A 24,687-nucleotide genomic window follows, 5' to 3' on the forward strand; every position below is an offset into this window, starting at 1 on the left:
ATCTGTATTTTTTGGCCTTAAATTACTCCTAACCATTGAACGGATTCCCACCCAACCACAAAATGCATAATTGTTGAACAAAATCTAGCTTCATGCCACAACTGGTGTAATTCCATTCAGTGGTTCGGTCTGTAGGGTGTCTAAAGATCCTATGGGAAAATTAATGAAGAAAACACGTTTTGGGACCCGCCCTTTTTCTTGGGCCCTAAATTTTCAAGACAGATGCTGAACTAAGCAAAGTACCAGGTTTGGAAATTTTGTGAAGAATCATTAAGCGGCGCCAAAGTTATAGGCAAAATAAAAAACACTCTTCCTGTGGAAACTAGGTCCTAACTGTAACTACCTAGTGGTGACTGCCACTAGGTAATATGAAAAAAACAAAGGTTAAAGTGATGTTCTAACTGGGTGAAATTCTTAGTTAAAATATTACATTTTAAACTAAAAAACACTGGAATTCACCAGTTAAAGCTAACTGCAATAATTATAACTGGAGCCCCCCGCCATGCACAGTATTGTCATCAACGATGTCATTTCAGAAGACGCACTTCTGTTATCAATGAAGTCACAGAACATGTCATGACTGTGTACAACATGGGGTCAGGCTCAGGGCCTCCTCTGCAGCCAGGCCCTGAGACTAACCCCCATGGACTGTCAACCTCCTGCAGCGCACAGCCACCAGCCATGAGCCAAATGGGGATGGCAGCAGGGCCACGCCTTCGGCCAGGCCCTGTGCCTAAGAGTCCTTTGCGGGCCCAACCCCATGGTCTTAAAGAGCCTAACCTTTTTTTGTGCTGCCATAGTAGCATGGTTTAACCACAAAATTACATTGGAGAAATGCTGACCCCGTCTGAAGTACAGCAGTCCACAAAGAAAATCTTTTTCATTTTACCCAGGGGATGTCTCCCTAACCTTCCTGTGACAGGGAGCCACTGGACGAAGGAGATGTAAGTGGGTGGAAGAGCCCTGAGCCGTCTCTCCAGGGCCCCAGGGGGATGAACTCGACACGCATAGGGGGGGGGGGGATGTCGATGTTGCCGGAAGAAGAGAAGACATTGCCAGGGAAACAAGAAGGCCTGTGGATTTCAAACATAGAGAGAGGTTCGACGCTAATAGGGAGGAAGAAGAACCAAACTTAGAAAAGCAGGCTGGAGAGGAGATTCTCGGGAGAGAAGGACAAGACCTGATGACAACCTTGGAGAAGGAAAGCTACCTCGAGACCGAAGGAAGAGCCGAGGAGAAGCAGGCCGACACAGAGAATCCAGAAATCCAGGAAACGCAGAGGGGTCCGCTGCGCCCCAGGAGGGACATTGCTCACCCAGGTACGTGACCATTTGCGCGGCCATCTGGGATCAGTATTAAAGAGGGTGGGGAAGAAGGGAGAGACAAAAGGCCAAAACACACGGGCTAGGCCCGAGGGTTAAACCCAATCTGGGACCACAGTACAGCACAATAAGTCATATCACTGTGGTGTATCATGGGACATTATTTGGAAGCATCAGCACAAACTGGGTAACACCACTCAGTATTAACAAAACATAGAGAACCTCAAACCCCTCCCCTTTGTTTCCACCCGCATGGAAACAGTAATAACTAAGATAGCAGTAAAGCTAAGAAACAAATACCTGACCCCTTTCTTCTTGTTTTCTTTGCTCCCGGAGCCCGTGGCTCAGTGACAGTGGAGAGAAGCTGAGAACTCCAGGAAATGAAAGCACCAGGAGAGGCAACACCGCAGAAGAAGAAGAGGACAACAACAGACAAACTGTACCTACCCATTCGGATACAATAAGATACTAATAAAGAACGCATCACTTCAAAAATACTTCCCTGACTGGTCTAATACTTTTATATCTGAGGTGAAACATGTTACTTCTCCTTTCCCCAAGGGAGGACCCTGTGACAGTGGTGTCAAAAGTGGGATTTTGGCCTGCGCTACGAAGGGACCATGGAGGCCAAACAGTTTCTGAAAGATATAATTGACCAACTTATGGAAGGACAACAGCATCTCCAACTAGTATGGGAAGAGCAAGTAAGAGAAGCCCACACATACAGAGAAACAAAAATACCAGGAAGGCAAAGATCCTGACGCGTTTTTTACCAATTTCGAACGAGTAGCCACGTCTCCAAGTGGGCCTCAGGAGTGGTGGGGGCAGTATGTTGCTCCCCTTTTGACTTGGGATTTACAGTCTGCCTATCAAGCCGTTAATCCAAGAGGAAGCACACCGTACGATGAGGTGAAGAAGGCCATATTGGAAAGAGTCAGGCTTGATAAGGAGAACTATCGCTTACGGTTACGCAGAACAAGATGGACCCCCTCAGAAAATCCCCGGACTCTCTTCTATAGGGTCCAGGATGCAGGACTTAAGTGGCTGACCCTCACAGAAAGTACCACAGAGGAGGTGATCCAGACCATACTGTTAGAACAATATGAAGAGGCCCTTTCCAGTAGTACTCGCAACTGGATCAAACATCCGGAAGTTACAGCAACCACCGCTATCAAATTGGCCTGTGCTTTTCATAGGGCCCCTGATTTCAGAGCGACTCCTATAAAAGGGATAACCCCCACTCCCAAGAACACTCATCCAATTCCCACCCCGAAGCCTCTTCACCCGATATCCCCAAGAAGTCAATCCTATGGGACATTTTCAAGACAGGGAGCCCAGTCAAGCACCTCAGTGCTATAACTGTAAAGAATGGGGGCATACTGCACGTAACTGCCCCCGCAAGAACGCCAGTCCAGAACAGATGGAACTAAGGCTGACCAAAGGTAGAGTCTTGTGGGCAGGTGAAAAGACCTCTCGATATTCCAAACAAATGATGGTAAATAACAAAGGTGTTTGAGCCTTGGTCGATTCAGGATGTAGACAAACAGTGAGCAATGCAACATTGGTGTCAGGTGAGCAGTGGATCAAGGGTGAATCTGTAGTCATCAGCTGTGTACACGGTGATAGTCAGACCTGTCCTGTGGCTGACGTACCAATCGAATGGAGGGGCAGGGAAGAGAAGATCAAAGCTGGCGGAAGTCCTCAAGTAATGGAAGACATAATCATTGGGACTGATTACTCTGGGTTCCCAAGTCTGTTAGAATCCTTAACCGCTCAGGACCCTATGACCTTGTGGTTGGTTGGCTTTCCTTTTTCCAAATCCCCAATAGAACCAGGTTAGGACAAAATAAAACTAACGAAACAGCAGAAGAGAATACAAAATAGAACATTCTATGAGAAAAATTCTCCTGCTGGTCATATGCCCAGTCCTACAGAGAAGAGGGTCCTGTCCATTTCAGGGGAGTTTAGAGAATGCCAGAGGGAGGACCGATCCCTGAAACACACCTGGTGTTCCACCTTCTCCAGCCCCAAGGGACAGGTGGGTCCCTATTTCCTGGTGAAGAATGGGTTATTGTATAGAGCGATTCAACAGAAAGAAATTCTCAAAACCCAACTAGTCGTGGCCCCCACACCTTTCGGAAACAAGTACTGCATTTAGCACATGGACAGGTAGGAGGTGGACATTACGGGCTGGAAAAGACAGAAGAATACCTCCTCCATCACTTTTATTGGCCGGAGTATATTCAGAGAAACACTGTAGCTGTAGCCCAAAATGCCAAATGGTAGATCCCAGTAATGCCCCTAAGGTCCCGCTATTCCCCTTACCCATCACTAAGTCTCCTTTCTCCCAAGTAGGCATGGATTTAGTAGGACCTCTTGTACCCTCTTCCAGAGGACATCAATACATACTGGTCTTAGTTGATTATGCTACTCGTTACCCAAAAGCCATATGCCTAACCAGTATGGCTACTAAGGGCATCACCCAAGCTATGATAGTTTTTTTTCTAGGGCAGGGTTCCCTCGTGAACTTTTTACTGATCAGGATACCCTCTTCATGTCACGTCTGATGGCTAAGATATGTCAACTGCTTGAGGTAGAACAGAGATATACATCTGTTAATCATCCACAGACGGACAGCCTGGTCGAGCGGTATAACAAAACTCTCAAAACCCTGTTAAAAAAGACAATATCAGACTCTGGGAAGGACTAGGATAAAAAGTTACTTCTTGTCTTATTTGCCATAAGAAACCATGTACAAGCATCTACTGGGCATAGCCCTTTTGAGTTGCTCTTTGGCCGGCTGCCAAGACCTCTACAAGACATGGCAGCAGAGCAATGGGAGGAAAAGGAAGAGAAAGCCCATGATATCCTTACTTATACCCAACAACTGAAAGGGAACCTACACATCATATGGGAGGACGTGAGATTTCACTTAGAAGGAAGCCAAGAAAAAACAGAAAAAACAATATGATGGAGGGAAAAGACTAAGGGGGTTATTCTAACTTTGGAGGAGGTGTTAATCCGTCCCAAAAGTGACGGAAAAGTGACGGATTTACCACCAGCCGTATTACGAGTCCATTATATCCTATGGAACTCGTAATACGGCTGGTGGTATATCCGTCACTTTACCATCACTTTTGGGACGGATTAACACTCCTCCAAAGTTAGAATAACCCCCTAAGACCTCCCGATAGGTAGTAAGATCCTTGTCCTCTTGCCAAGCACAGAAAACAAACTGTTGGCAAAGTGGCAGGGTCCTTTTAGGGTTACTGGGAGAGTAACCACAGTCACATATAAAATTGAGAACCCCCAACACCCAAGAAAAACTCAGATCTATCTGAAAATGTGGGAAGAGGATGACAGGCAACCCTCAGAGAGTAATTCCAACCTCCTCATTACCAAAACTGAAACATTAGAGATACCCCTTCTGCTTTTATCAGAAGGAGAGAGGGAGCTCATTCCCTCTCTTGGTCCCAATCTATCATCAATACAGAGAACACAAATAGTGGATTTTGTCCAAGAGCATAGAGACGTCTTTTCAAAGATTCCCAGGAAAAACTCCTTAATACACCACCACATCCAGACGGAGGGAGGGAAAATAGTACAGCAAAACCCCTACTGTATCCCAGAAGCAAGAAGACAGGTGGTAGAAAAAGAAGTAAAAGAAATGCTGGATGCTGGGATAATAGAACCCTTAAATAGTGCCTGTAGTCCCCCACGTCTTACTGCTGAAACCAAATGGGTCAGTTCGGCTCTGTATAGACTTCTGCCAACTTAACGATATTTCTCGTTTTGACACGTATCCCATGCCCTGTGTAGATTAACTAATCGAAGGCTTAGGCAATGTCCGGTACCTTACCATGTTAGACCTCACAAAAGGGTATTGGCAGATTCCCGTAAATAATTAAGATAAAGAGAAAACCACATTCTGTACCCCTTCAGGTCTTTATCAATGTACAGTGTTGCCTTCTGGGTTACCTGGGGCCCCAGTGACTTTTCAATGCCTTAGGGATCTGGTGCTAAAACCCCATCATGAATATGCTGCTGCATACTTAGACGATATAGTCATATGTAGTTGTACATGGGACCAACACTTAGAACAGTTATCAGCTACGTTCCCTCCAAAAGGCAGGCCTAACAGCTAATCCAAAAAATACAGGACAGCCAGTAATTCCATTAACTACCTATGCTACGTTATTGAAAACAGAAACATCAGACCTCAGTTGGACAAAGTTGAGGCAATCTGGCCGATACCAACTCCAAAGTTAAAACGTGACATTTGATCATTTTTAGGGATGGTTGGGTATTATAGATGGTTTATTCCACAATACTCTACTGATGCAGCCCCCTCAACAGATTTCCTAGTAAATAACTGACCAAACAAAATACCCCAACTTACAGAGCTCCAATACACTAGCTCTTAAAATCGGAATGAGTCATTGGTCAGTAATCCAATGTTACGATGCCCCGATTTCCAAAAGCCTTTCATACTACAGACTGATGCCTCAAACCACGGATTAGGGGCTGTTCTTTCACAAAAAGAAGAGTAGGGACATTCGCACCCCATAGACTACATCAGCAGGAAATTGATACCAAGAGAAAAGAACTATCCAACCCTCAAAAAAGAATGCCTAGCCAAAAAGTGGGCTGTTGGAGCCCTGCAATATTATCTATTAAGTCGACCCTTCCTGCTTCCTACAGATCACGCCCCTTTAACCTGGCTAGCCCGTCACAAAGACACAAATCCAAGAGTGTTACAATGGTTCTTATTCTAACCCTTTATGTTTCAGGTGCGCCATAAACCTGGTTCCTCTCTGACCAACGCTGATTTCCTATCACAATATCCTACAGACACATAGCTGAATTAGCCACCCTCAGGGGTGAGCGAATGTGACTTGGAGCCACTGGACGAAGGAGATGGAAGTGGGCGGAAGAGTTCTGAGCCGTCTCTCCAGTGCCCCAGGAGGATGAACTCGGCATGCATAGGGGGGGGGCGTATCGATGTTGCCGGAAGAACAAAAGACATTGCTGTGGAGACAAGAAGGCGCGCAGATTCGAACACGGATAGAAGTGGACACGAATACGGAGGAAGGAAAACAAGATGGAGAAAAGCCAGCTGGAGAGGAGATTCAGGGGAGAGACAGACAAGAAATTAAGACAACTGTGGTGAAGGAAAGCTACCTAGAGACCGAAGCAAGAGCCGAGGAGAAGCAGGCCAACGCAGAGAAATCGGGAGACGTGGAGGGGTCCGCCGCGTCCCAGGAGGGACGTGGCTCACCCAGGTACATGACTGTTTGTGCAGCAATCTGGGATCAGGACTAAAGAGGGTGGGGAAAAAGGGAGAGACGAAAGGCCAAAACACACGGGGCTAGGCCCAAGAAGTAAACCCAATCTGGGAGCACAGCACAATAAGTCATGTTACTGTGGTGTATTGTGGAAAATTATTTGGAAGCATCAGCACAAACCGGGTGACACCAAGCACTATTAACAAAACATAGAGAACCTCACACCCCTCCCCCTTTGTTTCCACTCTGCATGGAAATAGTAATAACTAAGATAGTGGTAAAGCTAAGAAACAAATACCTGACCCCGTTCTTCTTGTTTTCTTTGCTCCCGGAGCCCGCGGCTCAGTGACAGTGGAGAGAAGCTGAGAACTCCAGGAAATGAAAGCACCACGAGAGGCAACACCATGGAAGAAGAATAGGACAACAACAGACAAACTGTACCCATTCGGATACAATAAGATACTAATAAAGAATGCACCGCTTAAAGAATATTTCCCTGACTGGTCTAATACTTTTATATCTGATGTGAAATGCGTTACTCCCCTTTTCCCCACAGGAGGACCCTGTGACGCTTCCCCTTTATTTCTTATTTTTATTTATTTTGTATGACACAGAAACCAAGTCCAGTCTCATAAAATGGCAGCCACAACTTTCTCTTCATGTTACGGCCAGCCAATCAGATTGCACGTTTTCGGCTCACATGGAGTACTGCAGTAGTACAGGGTCGCTAGACATCTATAAATTTTTAATCCCAATTACTCTAAAACTACTGAACAGATTTAGACCAAAAAGCACACACTGTTTTGGAATGTTTTGTGAAGAGTCATCAAACTGTGCCAAAGTTAGTAGCAAACCAAAAAGTTTGTTTCTTATGGACTGCCACTGTGTAATTAGTTTACATATATTCCCTAAAAAATAGGGACTATTTAGGTTTTACCCACAAAACATAAGAATTCAGCAGTTTAATTATACTTATCTCCAAAAACTATAACTCATGCCCTAAGGCAGCTATAACTCTCATCCCTCCTATGCATAGTTTTTTCATCAATAGTTTTATTGCACATATTGCAGTGATATTATCAAGAATGTCACACAATATGTTATGACTGATGTAATATGTGGAGTGATTTGCAGTGCCTGGTGAGGGAATGAAATATAGTTACCTTAGAGCACGAGTTATAGATTCTTGAGATAAGTATAACTATAACCACTGAACTTCTCTGGTTTTGTGTGTGTGTGAAATCTGAACCTAACCATAACATCCCTGTAGCAGTTGGCTTTTTAGTAAACTTCTAAGGTTTTTTGAAGGTTTATTTCCTAATTATAACATCACTCTAACCTTTTGTTTTTTTCAGTGAATTTCTAGGTTTTTTGTTTTACTTTAATGGAAAGCAATATTTAATACGTTAATCCAACAGCTGTTGCGCACGGCCAAAGTCCATGTGCAGCAAGGGGTTGGCCGCAGGGCCTGTGGCCAACGCCCTGCAGGCAGTCAACCTCACGCTGCACCCGAAAGATGTGTTTGAATGTAGGGTGGTGGGGGGGAGGTTGGCCAAACGGGGCTAGGCCGCTAAGAAAAAAATACCCTGGACCCTCAATAGGTATTTCTACCTTTAGATCCCAGGTAAGTTCTTTAAGTGTTCCCTGAAATATGGTTGAGCCCACCCTCTGGATAAGGTCAAATTAAATAAAGACTGGTTCCTATTAGTGTGGCGCTGTACTCATGACTTCTTATCAACACAGCCCAGTGTATCTCAGATACTATGCTCATAAAAAACAAAACCAGTGAAGATTTCTTGAACACACAAGTGAAAATAACCATCTTCAATAAAAAACTCAGAGAGATCAATCAGGCGATTACAGGGTACAAATACTTTTTGATGCAGAGCAAAATCACAAAGTTTCAAAAATATATCAAAAGTTTTTTTCAGGAAAAAAACATGTTTTTTTGGGGAGGAGTGATTTTTTTTATTACAATGCATGTTTTGTTTACAAAAATACTTTTTTTTTTTCCATCAGTAAACCTGCAGATCTTTTTGGAGGATAAGAAATCCCTTTTGAGTGTTTTCACTTCAATGATGTTGCTCCCGGCATTTTAGGTGCAGGTTAATGGAGATGGTACATTCCATACATTCTAACCATAAGGTTATCCGGATTTCCCTATGGCATGCCCACTAGATATATTGGGTGCAATGTACTGACTCTTTTCACAGGTGACAAGATTTAGACTCTTGAAAGATGGACTGCCCTCTGATGGGCGAGTATTTTTTCTTTTTTTTAATCTATCGCCAGAGTGATGCCGGCGCATCACCTGGGCCCCGCCACCCAAAACCCTGTCTTCAGCCTCACGAAGCGGGGCAACCACTTATGTTCATGGCGAGCTCTCGCAGCAGGTCTGCAGAGCCGGGAGCAAGCAGTGCACACTTAGATGAGGCAGCGGCATGTTGCCCTTGATGACGTAAGTCCTGCAGTATTTCCTGCTTTTCTCTCATTTCCACATCAACATTTTTTTGACTTTATGAGAAAACAAACGCGTTGGGATGCCAGACTTAAGGTAACTCTTCTTTTTCAATATTGCACCCCCTGCCAGTGGCAGATACAGGGCCATGCCACCCACACCCCTTGATAAGCAATACTAATTACCCTAACTGGGTAAGTGTGAATACAATCTCACCAGCGCACATTACGCACATTTGCATTTCACATATACCCCGGACACATCATTTTTACTGTCGTGTGTCATAAACCTTGGCATGCTATATCTGCCATGTTTCCCCTCAAAAAGTTCTGTTACAAGTGTTTAACACTACATTTATGCCTGTCAATAGGCAAACAAGTTGGTAACATAAAACACAGAATTGTGTGCTTTTAGGACTAGTGGAAAGCATGTACCAGATGTGCAAGCATGTGAGATAATACTTCACATTTGTTTATGAACTCAGAACGGGTACTTGTTTGTAAAGAATGTGTCTTGTGCTCACTACAGAAACTCATTAAAAAGCATGAAACACATGCTATAAATCATGAGACTGCATTATAAATTATTTGCTCACAATTGATTTACCTATATCACGGACCTTCTCTGTATGGGCCTCCCTCACTATCCTTCTCATCTGTACATATTAAAATGCCAGCTTCTAGAAGAGAGCATTTAGTTGCATATCTTTGTTTGCTTGTCTTGCTTTGCTTTGGTTTGGTTTGTTTTGCTTTACAGATGTTAATTACCCTGCCAGCAAGTACTATCAGGCAAGTTTTTCCACTCTTGTCATGCAAGATGTAAGCACTGCATACTTCCTGCACATGATTTGTTTGTTTATGTGATGGACCCGGGGGCAAGTGAATACTGATGAAAGCCCAGGACTACTTTTAGACCAGCAATAGGGTGGAAACATGTTGACGGTATAAGTGAGGATTTTACGACCATAAGAACCTAACTACCCCTCCACTTTTGAATTTTTAATCATACCATCGAGGGCCACTAATAAAGGAATACCCTGGACCCTCAAAAGGTATTTTTATATTTAGACCCCCAGTAGGTTCTGTTAAGTTCTCCCTGGAATATGGTTAAGCCCACCTCAGCTTTTAGGATCCAATGTGGACCCCATGATGAAGCATGCCACTAATAGAGTGAGTGAGTGAGGGTCACTCAAATAAATAAATTATTTTTTCTGTATATACCTAGTGGAGAATTATAGAAAGGGATCCTTCTTTGTTTTTGCATTAGTGTGGCTAGGAATACTTATTTTGTGTTGGAAATGGGGTCTCTAGTTGGCAGTGGTTTGCACCCTGTTCCAGTAGGGACCCTCAATTCCAGTCAGGGTAAAGGAGCCACACATCTAAGATAATCCCTGCTCACCTCCTTGGTAGCTTGGCACGAGCAGTCCGCCTTATCTCAGAGGCAACGTGTAAAGTATTTGTACATGCACACACACACACACACACGCACACAGTAACGAAGTGAAAACACCACAAAAGTACTCCACACCAGTTTAGAAAAACAGCCAATATTAATTAAAACAAGACCAAAATGGCAAAAATCAAACACACACAAGCAAATATATAACTTGTAAAAGATTAAATGTAATTGTAGTTCGTTGAAATGAATGAAACGCCTCACTGAGGCAAAGTACCTGAGATGCGTCATAAAACAAAGACGATGCAGATCGCAGAGGAGGTAATGCAGCAAAAGAGCTGGAGATGCGTTGGTTCCTTATTGTTACAGGGGAGATGATGAGTTGGTTCCTTACTGCCATGCAGGGGAGGTGATGTATCTGTTCCTTACTGCCACATGGTTGGTTTGCGTGAAGCATCTGTTACTTATTGCGGTGTCAAAGAAGAAAATGGCACCCAGGGATGATGCATTGGTGATGCATCACTATTCAAGCTGGAATGTGTCAACCTCACAGCGATGAAGCAGGTGCTTTGTCGGAGTTCGAGCGGTGCGTCATGGACTTTGTGATGCAGTGCTCAAAACTCACCCAGCGGTGGTTCTTCTGAAGAGCTGCGATGAAACTTGGTGCCTGCATTGAAAACCGTGGTTGATGCATCAAGTGGGGACCCTGTTTCAGCCCGGGCAGTGGGGATGCGTCAAATCTTTGCAGCGATGTGTCGGCTCAGAATGGTACTGTGGGCGACCGTGTGTGGATTTTCTTCTTGTAGCACCAAAAACCTCCTTCAAGGGCTGAAAACTGGATTTGGACTACCACGTGACCCGACAGGGTTCTCAGCAGAGAAGCCCTCGTGCTGGCAGATAAAGTCTTTGATGTCCCTGAGACTTCTTAACAGGAGGCAAGCTCAACTCAAGCCCTTGGAGAACCGTGGAAAGCAGGACGGAGGAAGCAAAGTTGAGCAACAGGCAGAGTGGCAGTCCCTCCTACACCATGCAGCTCTTCTTCCTGGTAAAATGTCCTCAGTCTAGAAGTGTTCTAGCTATGTGAGGTAAGAGGCCCAGTACTTATACCCATTTCTGTCTTTGAAGTAGGCAAACTTCAAAGAGGAGTCTTTGTAGTGCACAAGATGCTGCCTATCCCTGCCCTGACCCTGGACACTGTCCAGGTGTTGGGAGACTGCTTTTTGTGAGGACAGGCACAGCCCTATTCAGGTACAAGTGTCAGCTCCTCCCATCACTCTAGCTCAGGAAGACCCATCAGCCTGGTAATGGGCCTTCAGGATATGCAGGGAATACCTCAGCTCCCTTTGTGTGACTGTCTAGAGTGAATACAGAAACAGCCCAACTGTCATCCTTACACTTAAGCTATTTCAAGGCAATTCCCATGTTACCCCATGGGAGAGATAGGCCTTGCAAAAGTGAAAAACGACTTTAGCAATATTTCACGGTCAGGACATGTCAAACAAACCAGTACATGTCCTATCTTTTAAATACACTGCACCCTGCCCATTGGGCTGCCTTGGGCCTACTTTAGGGGTGACTTACATGTAGTAGAAGGGAAGGTTTGGGCCTGGCAAGTGAGTGCACTTGCCAGGTAGGTCGAAATGTCAATTTAAAACTGCACACACAGACACTGCAGTTGCAGGCCTGAGGCATAATTACGGGGCTAGTCATGTGGGTGGCACAATTAGTGCTGCAGGCCCACTATTTGCATTTGATTTACAGGCCCTGGGCTCACACTGTGGTCTGCATTAGAGACGTACTAGCAAATCAAATATGACAATCATGGAGAAACCAATCACTAATACATTTTAGACAGAAAGCATTTGCACTTTAGCACTGGTTAGCAGTACTAAGGTGCCCAGAGTTCCAAAGCCAACAAAAACATGAAAATAAAAATTAGGAGAAAGAAGACAAAAGAGTTGGGAATAACCCTGCAAAAAGGGCCAGGTCCAACATTTTGCTATGGTAATAAATATATATATATATATATATATATATATATATATATATATATATATATATACATACACACACACACGCATACATAAATTAAAAAAAAAATCACAAAAAAACCCAAATCAAAGTTTACAGGGACGGTATACTTAGGTTCATGTTTTACCCACACAAAACCATAGAAATTCAGCAGTTATAGTTAAGATTGTCATTCAAGTTTTTTCCAAATCAACAGCAATGATTCGACTTTACTACATCCATTCCAGCTTTACAACAGTGACAACACAATTAAAGTTTGCAAAAATGATGAGTGAGGGGGACATAAAGTGATAATTACAAGCTTTTTCCATTCCCGGTGGTGTCAGTCGTGGCTGCCAGGCAAAAAGCTGTACAGTTTGACAAGTAGGGACGTTTGAAAAAGTAGGATGGAAAAGACTTCCTTTAAGATTAGGAAGCTGCACATATGCTGCTACTACAATGCAGCTGCGTTTACATTGTACGCTGCTATTTAAAGCACTAACATACTATGGACACGGAAGCTCAAGCTTCTATTTTTGATTTAACGAATATGAAAACATATCTATGGCAGCTTAGTTTCTCCACTGAACAAAAAATATGGACAGATACGTATAAGCTGAGCAAAAATTGTGTATGGGTAAGTACAGGTGGAAATACCATACACAGACAAGACAAACAATGAGTTGTGTTAATCATACATGACCTACCAATATATAATTTGTAACAACACATACCTTACAAAATCACATAATACCATATCATAATATATGGAATAAAGTACCCCTTATTGCATGTAATAAAAAATGGTGTGAGATTCTATGGCATCTATGAGGTCTTCTTCAGGACCGATTATGGCACAACCTGTGTGTAAAAAGAATTTTTGGTCAGGCCCCATTCAAAAGCAAGAGGTACATACTTCACTGGAATATGAATCTAGGAAAGGGCTCACCAAAAGTTTTTAAAAAAAGTTTCATTAAGGAAAGACCCCTGATAAGGACCCCACATTTGCTACAGAATTCACACGCTACTTAGGAGAGTCAAAACATTGACGATTTTAAGTGTCACCTGCATCTATATCCACTTTGGGCAATTATAGACTTATGAGTAACCCGCCCATTTCAGCGAAAGACAAACCTGCATATGACCGGCAGGCTTAATTGAAAGACTCTGTGGTTGATTATTTTTATATATTTGTACGGTCACTTTCTGCTGCACTGCATGTGCCCATATTTTCCTTTGTGCTTATGGAGCACCTGATTGTTTTGTTATAAAGAAAATTCTATGAAGACATAGTATTCATTTAACGACTACTTTCTTTGGGCCTACATACTTATGAGCTCAATTAACTTTGGTTTGTGCTTTACATAAGTATTAATGTGATTTCATATTGTATTCTTTTTTTGCTCAATTCTACCCCCATTGCAACCGCAAACATGCACTGCCCTGGAGGTTGGGCATGCAGTGAAAAACAGAGCTGCTGCTTCAAAGTCACTCCGTGTTTCTCTCTGTAGGTGGCAACCCACCTGCAATTTAAAGAGGGGTGCAGTGAGTGACTGCTCACACCTTCAGAGGGATTTTTGTGGAGATCCATAGGACCTCTTTCCTCTCTCCAGAGCGCTGGCCTCAGGGGGACCCTGACAGTTTGCCACCTTTTTGTGGTGCACTTTCAGTGCAACTCCTAAGGACATGTTTGCCTCTGCCCCCACAATGCAGCGTATGCACAGAAGCAAAGTGATTCCCTTATTTGCATGGGGCCATGACCCTATGCAAATGACGGAACACCCTATGAAGGCAACGCTAGCGCTACATGTGTGCTGGTGCAGATGCCTGTGTAGCCCCTTCTGTAATACCATTGTGATCGGGGGTGCACAAAGTGGGAGCACTGTGTGTAATACGGTCATTGATGTCAGTAGCATTAGATTTATAAATGAACCAGAGATTGCTCATGTTTGTGGATTTCACAGAGTCAGGGTCTCGCTCCAGGTAAAAAGTCACCACAATGATGCCATCCTCCTTCACGGAGAACGAAATTAACCTTTGCTTTTTGAAAGCTCAGGGATCATGATTGTGGCAACAGTGATGGCTGTGGAAAAGGACGCCTCCATAGTCAAAATGTCCTCCCAATAATAACTGTACCCATTGGTTAATTTGTAAATAAAAATGTGCCAGTGCCCAAAGCCCTTCTCTTAAACAGGCGGCTCCTGCAATTAAATGTGGAAACACGTCATATTGAGGTGGCGAAAATCTGAAGCCATCTCGGGCCTTTTGAATCCATATAAAGCCACTCCTGCCTCTTCAGCACACTCTTGCAGCTTTCTACTTTCTCCCTTTGTGACGCTTTTTCATTTTTCCCTTCCTCCGTCTTTCCCATATGTGTCTTTTGCTTGCAGCAAATGTTTGAGGCAGAAGAATAAGCCCTGGGCCCCAAAAATAAGTGCTGGTGCTCTGCACCGGAAACAACAAGCACAAATTAAGCACTGACTGTACCCAATTCTCCTGTTCTGAAGTTTATCATGTGATGGTTTGGTGAAGATGCCTAAAGACGGACCATACCTTCAAATAGAAGGACAATGATAAGATCATGAGCATCTTCAGCAACCATGCACAGGCCCGAAGGGTTTCTTGCTGATTTTGCTGAAACTACACTGTCTTCAGGACATACATCAACAGCAGGTCAAAAAAGTGAAGAGATATCCATTGCTGTTTCCTAGTACCTGCTGCAGACAACACAATTTTAGCAAAAACTGTGACATGGACTCGTTCTGAACTTGCACACAAAAGCAGAATGAGTTATGACACAGTCGCAGGATCACTAAGTTTAACATCCTTTCACAATGACGCTCAGAGATTATGGTACTGAAACTCGGCCTGACAATTCGCAAAATCACCTGAACTAACCACAGTATCTGCAAATAATGGAACATATGGAGCTGTGCTTGCTCTTTCCTCCAAGAGAGAAAAACGTACTAAACAGTAAATGCTGCACAAAACACAAGGGTAAACTGCCTTAGACGACCCACCCAATCCTGGAAGGAGCATAATCTCTGCACTATTTTCCAATAAGCAAAGGTCCACACGCATGGAAAAAACATTCAGTGCTTAGATGTCCTCACACTGGCTATTCCAAAACAAAATCACAAAGGCATAACCCTACAATGTAAACTAAACTTCATTTATAGTGTGAACTGCACAGACAAATAACCTAAGACATCTGTTGGGTCATTGTTTTTTAATACCTCAGCATGCTCTTTATACAGCAGACACTTTGCTGACACCAAAAACCATAAAGCTAAGAGTTTGCAAAATCCTTCGCAGACCTTTCCTCTATGACCCTGTGGAGCAGCAATAGTCCTAGATCAGACAATATAATCACTTTTGTTAGCCTAGTCTTTCCTTGGTATCTCAAGACAAAGACCATGACACTATAACTGAGCCCCAAGCACACAATACTTTTACACATACATATCTCATGTCCTAAGTGAAAAATCTTCAGTCAACCTTTGCCATTTGTCTGATGATCAGACTGGCAGAAAAGGTGTATTACAAGGGCAATATTTACCTAATATGTTAATTCAAACAAATCTTAGGTAGGTGCAACACCATTGCCATTCATGCACATCCTGGATATGGGGTGGGACAGGTCTGCTGAATGAGATATTTGACACCTGGAAAAACAAGCATGCAGGAAGGTGAGGTAAATAATGGAAAGTTACTTGTATTAGCAAATTTAAGGACTGAGAAAGTAAGAGTACGAAAAAAGGATGGAAGACTCGAGAACAGGAATAATGAAGGGCAGAAGCGAGGAAATAAAAGTAAAGTCTTAATAAGCACTGGAAAACACCATCCTTGTGATAGTTTACAAAGCAAAAAATAAAAACGGAGAACTACGGAATTTTGCCATTTTAAAAAATATTGTAGACCATCAAATAGAACTCATCAGAATTCGCAACAAGTACAAACGGAAAACAAGAAAGCCAATGCAGATATATGACACGTGCACACATGGACATGTATTTCCCCACACAAACACACACACAACAAGTGGTAGCACAGAGTGTAATGAAATACATTATAACACTCTTACAGAGTAAGTACAGTTAGCACAATCACATTGCTCGAAGTATTAGGAAGGAAGGTATCAGAAAGCTATTGGAAAGGAAATCATGGTTACATAGGTGGAGACTCCTGATGAAACACTGAATAAAGTTACCTTTTACAGTATCTGTGCTGCAAATACAGAGGGATCAGACTTTCCCCCATTTGCAAACCAAAAACTAGCTTGCCCCACGTTTGTGGCACCAACATTATTTCTCAAATATGATGAAGCAGATGTGGAACCCCCCAGAGATGGTAAGCACTTTCCTTCAAAATCGCAACAAACTTACATACTGATAAAAATATGCAAATCTAAATATCTTGCTCAGGCATTATCAATTTATGCAGAGTCTTAAACAAAGCATAAGCAAATAATCTGCAATAAATATGCACAACTACACATTTAATCTAAGCTGACAGTGTCTGACCAATGTAAAAATTTCTTGCAACCCCTCCAATTTACTGACAGCGCTGTTGCCAGTGGTTACAACGTGTTGTTCCTCACTGCCAGGAACCATATTGCAATTCAGGGCGTACGACGGTAAACTGGACAATCTGCAGCTAATTTATTTCCAGGCACAAACAAATGTTTTATTAATATGCTTGTACTGCTGAACATAGTTTAGAAATAAGCATTACAGCATTCACCACCACTCCTGGAGAAAGCATACCAACAAGAGGTTTGTGATTTATTCTTAATTCTACCACAGTCCCCCACATAGGTGAGGGCATGCTCTGTTGCTCACACAAATGCGGTTGTTTTCAAATACAGTATATTTTCTTTATGTGGTGTTTAAGACACATCATGCAAAGACAACATTGCATTATGTTTTTCTGCCTTCTGAAGTAACAGCACCTTACCTATGCATGCTAGCATAAACTTCCACAATACATATTTTACTGGCACACCATTGTTTCAGTATAGAGCATGTATACATTTGCACAATTATCTACTTTGATTTCATTTTCTGACCCCAGTTACACTATCCTAAAATTGATGCATAGGTGAAAACCTTTGACAGGTTTCTTTTTTCAGAACTATGGGTGATATGCGCGACGGGTGCTGCTACACCCGCCGCACTGCTACATTGCCGCCAGCTCCATGTGGAGCTGGCGACAACGTTACAGGCCCTGCATTCCGCTGGGCCGGCTGGCGGAAACACAGTTTTCTGCCAGCCAGCCCAGTGGAATGTTAGTAATGTGGCAGCGGAGTCTCCAACCCGATGGTGGTCTTTTGTAGACCGCCAGCACAGAACTCTGCGGGTTTTCCAGCCGAGTTCATAATGAGGCCCATAATCATGCCTTTCATTGTCCTTATGAAGCTTTCAACCAGCCCATTGGTTTGGGGGGTAAGGAGTGGAGAATTTGTACCCCACGCCCCTTCCACATGCCTTCATGTACCCTGACATGAAGTTGGTACACTTGTCAGATACCACATCCTGGGGGAAGCATATGCAGGTAAAGATCCCAATCAGTGGGCCACTTGAGGTCACAGTCCTTTGAGAGACAGCCTTTGGGTACCGGGTGGTATGGTCCACCAAACCCAGAACAAATGGGTTGCCCGCGGAGGTCTTGGGATCCAGGGGCCCAATGATGTTGATGCCCACCCTTTCAAAGGGGGTGGGCTAGGACAGGAAAGGGCTGCAGAGGGAGCCTTTCACTTCCCCCTGTCTTGCCACTCACCTGAAAAGTAGATCAGGAGGCTTTCCTCATTTGAGGCCAGTAAAAGTGGGTGGCAAGCCTGTCAATAGTATTATGAAGCCCTAAATGACCGGCCAAGGGAACATCATGAGCCAGCCTCAGTAGGAAGGCCCAGCAGCACTGGGGGACCACCAACACATGGGTTGCACCCGGCTCAGGAGCTTTAGGCTCATTATAGAGGAGACCATTCTCACAGCAAATCAGGTGTTTGCCAGAGGTGCCACCAACTGCCTGGGTCTTAGCCTGCTGCTACAGACCCACAAGAGTAGGGCATTCCCTTTGTGGCTTGCAGAACTCCTCCCTGCTGCCAGTTGGACAGCTCAGGCCAGTTCCCCAGTTCGCCCACATCCGGCCCAGTAGGTGCAGGGAATGCCCCTCAGGATCAGTCTCCACCCAGACCGTTTCAGGAGTGGGCTTCTGTAGGAAAGTACCCTCTTTCTTGGCATGGTTACCCCCATTTTCTGCCTGTTGGCAGTATGTTTGACTGTGTCCACTGGGATCCTGTTAAAGCAGGACTCCAGTGGTTATGCTCTCTCCCTTAAAACTTGTTAACTGTACCTTTTTCTCCCCACATTTGGCATACTGGTCATCCCATGTAAGTCCCTAGTATATGGTACGTGGGCACTGGGGTAACAGGGGATTCCCATGTATTATGCCACTCCTGGGGAGCCCATGCAAATTGTCCTGCTGGCCTGCCATTGCAGTCTGCGTGAAATGTGCTTGCACCCTTATCACTACAGGTCATTGCACCAGGTCACTGTAAGTCACCCCTATGGCAGGCCCTCCTAGCCCAAAGGGCAGGGTGCAAGTACTTGTGTGTGAGGGCACCCCTGTATTAGCAGAGGTACCCCCACAAACTCCAGGTCCATTTTCCTGGACTTCGTGTGTGCAGGGATGCCATTTTATGCATGCACTGGACATAGTTCACTACCTATGCCCAGCTACATAATGGTAACTCCGAACCTAAGCATGTTTGGTATCAAACATGTCAGAATCATACCCCAATACTGTTGCAAGTATTGGAAGTATGATCCCATGCACTCTGGGGGCTCCTTAGAGGACCCCCAGCATTGCTACCGCCAGCCTTCTAGGGTTTTCCGGGCAGCCCAAGCTGCTGCCACCCCTCAGACAGGTTTCTGCCCTCCTGCTGCTGCTTGGTCTAGTCAAGCTCAGGAAGGCAGAACAAAGGATTTTCTTTGGGAGAGGGAGGTAACACTCTCTCCCTTTGGAAATATGTGTGACTGGCTTGGGAGGAGTAGCCTCTCCAAGCCACTGGTATTGTTTGAAGGGTACATTTGGTCCCCTCTGTACATAAACCAGTCCACACCGGTTCAGGGACCACCCCCCAAGTCCCCGCCCTGGCGCGAAACTGGGCAGGGGTGGTGCCCATAGCTCCCCTAGAGGGTCCCTGGGTTCTGCCATCTTGAATCCAAGGCTGGCAGGGACCTCTGGGAACATCTGAGTGGCCAGGCCAGGCAGGTGACATCAGAGCCCCTTCCTGATAGGTGGTCACCTGGCTAGGTGACCAATCCCCCTTTCAGGGCTACTTAGGGTCCTTCTCTTGGGTGAGTCCTCAGATTCGGCTTGCAAGATTCCAGCAGGACTCCTCTGCAATCTTACTTCAACTTCTAGCCACTGGAACTGCGACTGGACCTTCCAGGAACCAACAATCTGCATCCATGAAGAAGACTCTTCTTGCAGCATTGTTTCCACGGCTCCTTACAGCTTTTGCAACATTTTCAGCCCTGTGCATCCTCTGAGGGCAGCAAGTCTTCAGTCTGCATAAGAAGGAAGAAGGAACCTCCTTTGGAGTGAAGGACTCCCTCCCTTGCATCAGCAGGCACCTACTGCAACGACAACCAGCTGCATGGATCTCCTCTCATCCTGAGCTGCATAGAGCCTGCATCACGGATGGTGGTCCGGAGTAGTTCTCTTGGTCCTCTCTGCCAGCTGTCCAACTTTGGTGGAGGTAAGGACAGTACTCCTGTGCACCATGTCTCTTGCAGATGCCAAAACTTGTTTGCATCTCCTCCAAGGGCTGGGAGTAGCTCCAGTCCCCAGCACTCCTTCCTGTGATGCACAGCCCTCTGCGTGGTTCTCCTGCTGCGTGGGACCCGTCCCCTGTGACTTCTGTGTCCCCGTCCTGTGGGTGCTGTCTTCGCTCCTGTGGGCTCTCTGTCTTGCTGAGGGTCCCCTCTGACTCCACCTCCTGGGCTGAGTCCTCCTGGGCCTTGCTGGTCTCCGGCAGCACCACTTTCCGCCAACCGTGATATCTGCCTTTTCTAAGGCTTGTTGGTAGAATTCCTGCACCAACACCCATCTGCAATCGTCCTTCCAGAGTGGAACATCTTCTGCATCCCTCAGGAACTCTTCTCCAGCTCCAGGGCTGCAATGCTGACCTTCTCTTCATCACCGTCGACCAACTCATGTAAGTAACAGCAGGGTGGGTAGTAGCTCCTACTCCTAGTGGACTCCACTGTGAGTATTGGACTTAGTCCCCTCTCTCCACAGGTCTTCCTCTCCAGGAATCCACCGCTGGTTTCCCGCAATCTTGTCTGGGTGTCTTCTTTTCTTCCTTTCCTTTCTTGCAGGTGGTTTGGGGAAATTCCAGTGATTTACTCCTGCTTTCCTGGTCGCTGAGGGTACTGTGTTACTCATATTTGTGGTTTTCTAGTACTCCCAGTTCTCCTCTACACATTCCACTTACCTAGGTGGGGGTCATGTGTTTGCATTCCATTTTTTTAGTTTATGGTTTGGGCTCCTCCTAGGGCCACTATTGGTTATTTGCAACTGCACTGTTTACCTTTTTCTATGCCTACTGCTGTTTACTAGTGTATAGAATTAGTGTGTTACTTACCTCCTATTGGAGGGTTGCCCTTCTAGTACTTTGGGGTATTGGGTGACCAAAAATAATGTACCTTTATTATTGTACAACTGAGTTTTTTCTTTCATGTGTGTAAGTGCTGTGTGACTACAGTGGTTTTGCATGAGCTTTCCATGTGTCATAGATAGGCCTTGGCTGCTCATCTACAGCTACCTCTACAGAGCCTGGCTTCTAGACACTGCCTACACCTCACAAACAGAGGATACCTGGACCTGGTATAAGGTTTTAGTACCTTAGGTACCCACCAAACACCAGGCCAGCTTCCTATAGCTTCCCACACCCCTTGCCCTTCCTCTTTTCCGCAGGACCTTTGGCCAGTCTACCAAGCTCCAGGTCCTTCTGACCACCTTCTCAGGCTGTCATGGACCATGTGGTCAGGCACACCCACTCAGGCAACCCTAGCATCTACAAGTGGGGCCTGAGCACCACCTCCTTCCAGACGGTATGATCCAGGTCACTGCCAAGCAGACAATCCAAAGGCATGAACAGACTTACAGCTACCCTTGAGGAATCTGAGGCCCTCCTCCATTCAAAGGGAACCAGAGCCACTAAGTAGTGTCTCTCATGGTTGTCAGCAGCAACAACTTGGTGGAACACATAAGGGACTACCTACTCTAAGGACACCAGATGGACTTCATGCTGTCTCCAGTGTCTCTCAGAGCCTTCACCGGCTGCCCATTAATGGTGACCCACTGCTGCTAGTTTCTAGTATTAATAGCATGCGGGTTCCCTGGACCACTTTTCCATCACCAAGGGGCACTAGGGTAACTTCTAAACTGTCCCCCACAACATCTGGCACAATCTCCTCTCCAAATGCTATTCTAGCGAACCACAGTGACTGTCCACCAGTGGGGGGCTGTGCCCTCTTGGCAACTCCCTTTAAGTGCCCTTCCTAGTGACATTCAAAGCACCTAGCCGGTGCCTTCCCTGCAGACCTACTGTCAGGTAACCATCTCTTATTCTTTTCAGTAGGGGTATGGAAGTCCTGACGCGAAGAACTATTTTGGTGCCCGTTACAGAACTCCTTCCTTTTGTTTTTTGTTCCCCCCTTCTTCTGGTGAGGATTCTGCCTACCCTTGTGGTGATCTCCAGATCTCTTCTTGTGGACCATGGTGCTGATCCAGTGGATCACCTCCTTAGCAAGTAAGTGAGCTTACTGTCAACATGCTGGTGGCACAGATCTGGAAAACACAGACTGAACATGTGCTCCTGTGCAATCAAGTTATACAACCCTTGATAATCTTTGACTTTACTGCTCTTCACCAAACTATCCAGTGCCTTGGAGGAAACCACGCCAGGGATGCCAGGTCTAACAAGGGGAAACTGGCAAACTAAAATAGTCTTATTCAGATTTCTTAGGCCAACATATAATCTGAGTTTTCCTTTGGCGCACTGGGTTACAAATAAAGATGCAACCCAATCCGAGGATTCAATGGATTCTATGATTGCTGCTTCCGGTAGTTTCTTCAATTCCTTGGATACTACTTCTGTAATTCGCATAGAAATATTCCTTGCCTTATGAATGCATGGTGTAGAGTTATCCCTTTAAATGATTTTTTGGTGGAACCCGTTAAGTTCCCCTATATTGCCAGAAAACACTTCTGGGTATGATGTTAAAATCTGTGCGGTAACATGAGTTCTGGACTGCTAGGTTTCAAGATAATACCTGGATCACCTTGATCCCACCATCCTAATATAGATGGACCAGAGTTCAATACATACAATTTGCATTCTGCCTCCTGATTTTTGAATACAGAACGCAATTTCATGAAGCCCAATAAATGAACAGGTTCTACTGTGATACTTTGCGTAGTTTAAGTTTAAATTACTTTGTCCATACATCCTTATTTACTATAGTATACATTGACCCAGTCTCTGCAGTTATTGTTAGATTCACACCACCAATAGTGAACTCACATTTAGTTTTTTTCCTGTTACCAGGTAAATTCAAACTTCTTGAGATTTCTCTACTCTCAAAACATGTTAGTGTTCTCATTTTCTGTGCCTGGGGACTCGGATTCTAAGTCATCCTCCAGAACATTTATTGCACCAATCTTCATTTTTCTCCTGCAAACGTTTTGAAAATGCCTGATTACACCACACACTGAACATTTTTGATTCCGGGCTAGACATTTGTCATTGGCCAGTTGGCCTGTAAACCACACCTGTAACATTTAAAAATCGGTGTCATAAACAGACTGGTTTTTCATGAAACCAGATTTCTGGAGACCAGGATTTCTGGATTTCTCACTGGTAGATACAACCACTTTCTTCCCAGATGTAACCTTATTGGCAACGCCTTCCTTGTTGTTACCCAATACTGATTTAGCGTATCTCCCTGTAAGTTCCGTACGTTTCACAATCTCAATTACTTCTAGAAGCATAGCATCTCCCTGGACACAAAGAATATCCTGCATGGATGAATTAACTACAATCATAACAATTTGTTCCTAATTCATCATGTAGTGCACCAAACAGCATGTTAATGCTAAGCTCTTTAAGGCAGAGACACTCTTCTATGGATTCTTCCTTCAACTGTTTTCTATGGTAAAATTTGTATCTGTCAATCCCAAACACACAGTAGGTGCATATTACATACCCAAATCTTCTAGCGCATTAAAAAAGACATCGCCCTGACCAGGTTGTCTTGATTTTTTCTCTATGTAATTGTACATTTTCAAGCCAAGAGTCCCTAAACCGTGTATTAATATTTATTTCTTCTTTTCTGATGTGAAAAACTAATCGTCATGAGAAGTAGCAATGTAATGTAAAAAAATACTACAGTCATTCTTGCTATTTTAGCAAACATTCACCAGAAGATGGTGTGAAGGGCTGAGGCAAGTTCAAGTTTAATAAATTACCAGAAGCCATTAGAACTGTTGTAAGTACATTGTCGCTGGCGGGTCGAGCAGCCCTAATTAAGATGGTAGCCCTCCTGAGATTGTTGTATTTCTTCTCTGTGCAATCACTCTGGATTCTTCAAGCAATGTTCAAAGATGTGTGTCACGGTTGACTCATTGCTTACCAGATTTATCTGCAGGATGGTCTTGCCGCTTGTAGGTCCTGCCTTGGCGGAGATATGGGCGACCCTTTCTAGTAGCCACGGTGCTGCTGACAAGGGAACGTCAGGGCAGTCCGTGCATTCCAAATGGAGTCCCTGAGGAAAAACCCGAAGGAAAAAACCTCAAGGCTGGAACGGCCTAAAACAACAAAAAGGCACAGGCAAGGTAAGTTTTCAATAACAAAAATATAACTGGAAGGGCCAGAAAAAAGGGCAAAAAAAGCTGGAAAACACAGAGCGTGATCACCACCAAAGGAAGTGTTGCAGCGCAAGGAGATCAAGTGTCTTAGACCTTATATAACCAAGAACAGGAAGTGACCTTCAGGAAGGGAAAAGACGCCATGTTAGTTTGGGAAAAATTACCATAGGAATATAGATGAAGTCACCATGTTAGATAGGGATCCTGATGCATGCACGGAAGAGAAAGACATGCTGGGAAAAAAAGTGCAAAAAACATGGTTCCACCCAACAAGAGA

General features: G+C 44.6%; 1 protein-coding gene across 5 annotated transcripts in view; it reads right to left on the bottom strand.

The window, feature by feature from the left end:
• The window catches only part of PHTF1 (putative homeodomain transcription factor 1), a 499,499-nt gene that overhangs the window by 469,903 nt on the left and 4,909 nt on the right, over positions 1–24,687 (bottom strand). For 2 of the 5 annotated variants that reach the window (XM_069238694.1, XM_069238696.1), the window contains exon 2: positions 24,176–24,350. The exons of 2 other annotated variants lie outside the window; for them this stretch is intronic. The gene's annotated coding sequence lies outside the window, so the exon portion shown is untranslated. Of the gene's footprint in view, positions 1–24,175; positions 24,351–24,687 lie in introns of those variants that run through there. One more of the 5 variants, XM_069238698.1, reaches the window with a different exon arrangement.

Source organism: Pleurodeles waltl, chromosome 6 (assembly GCF_031143425.1).
Source record: "Pleurodeles waltl isolate 20211129_DDA chromosome 6, aPleWal1.hap1.20221129, whole genome shotgun sequence".
Taxonomy (NCBI): domain Eukaryota; kingdom Metazoa; phylum Chordata; class Amphibia; order Caudata; family Salamandridae; genus Pleurodeles; species Pleurodeles waltl.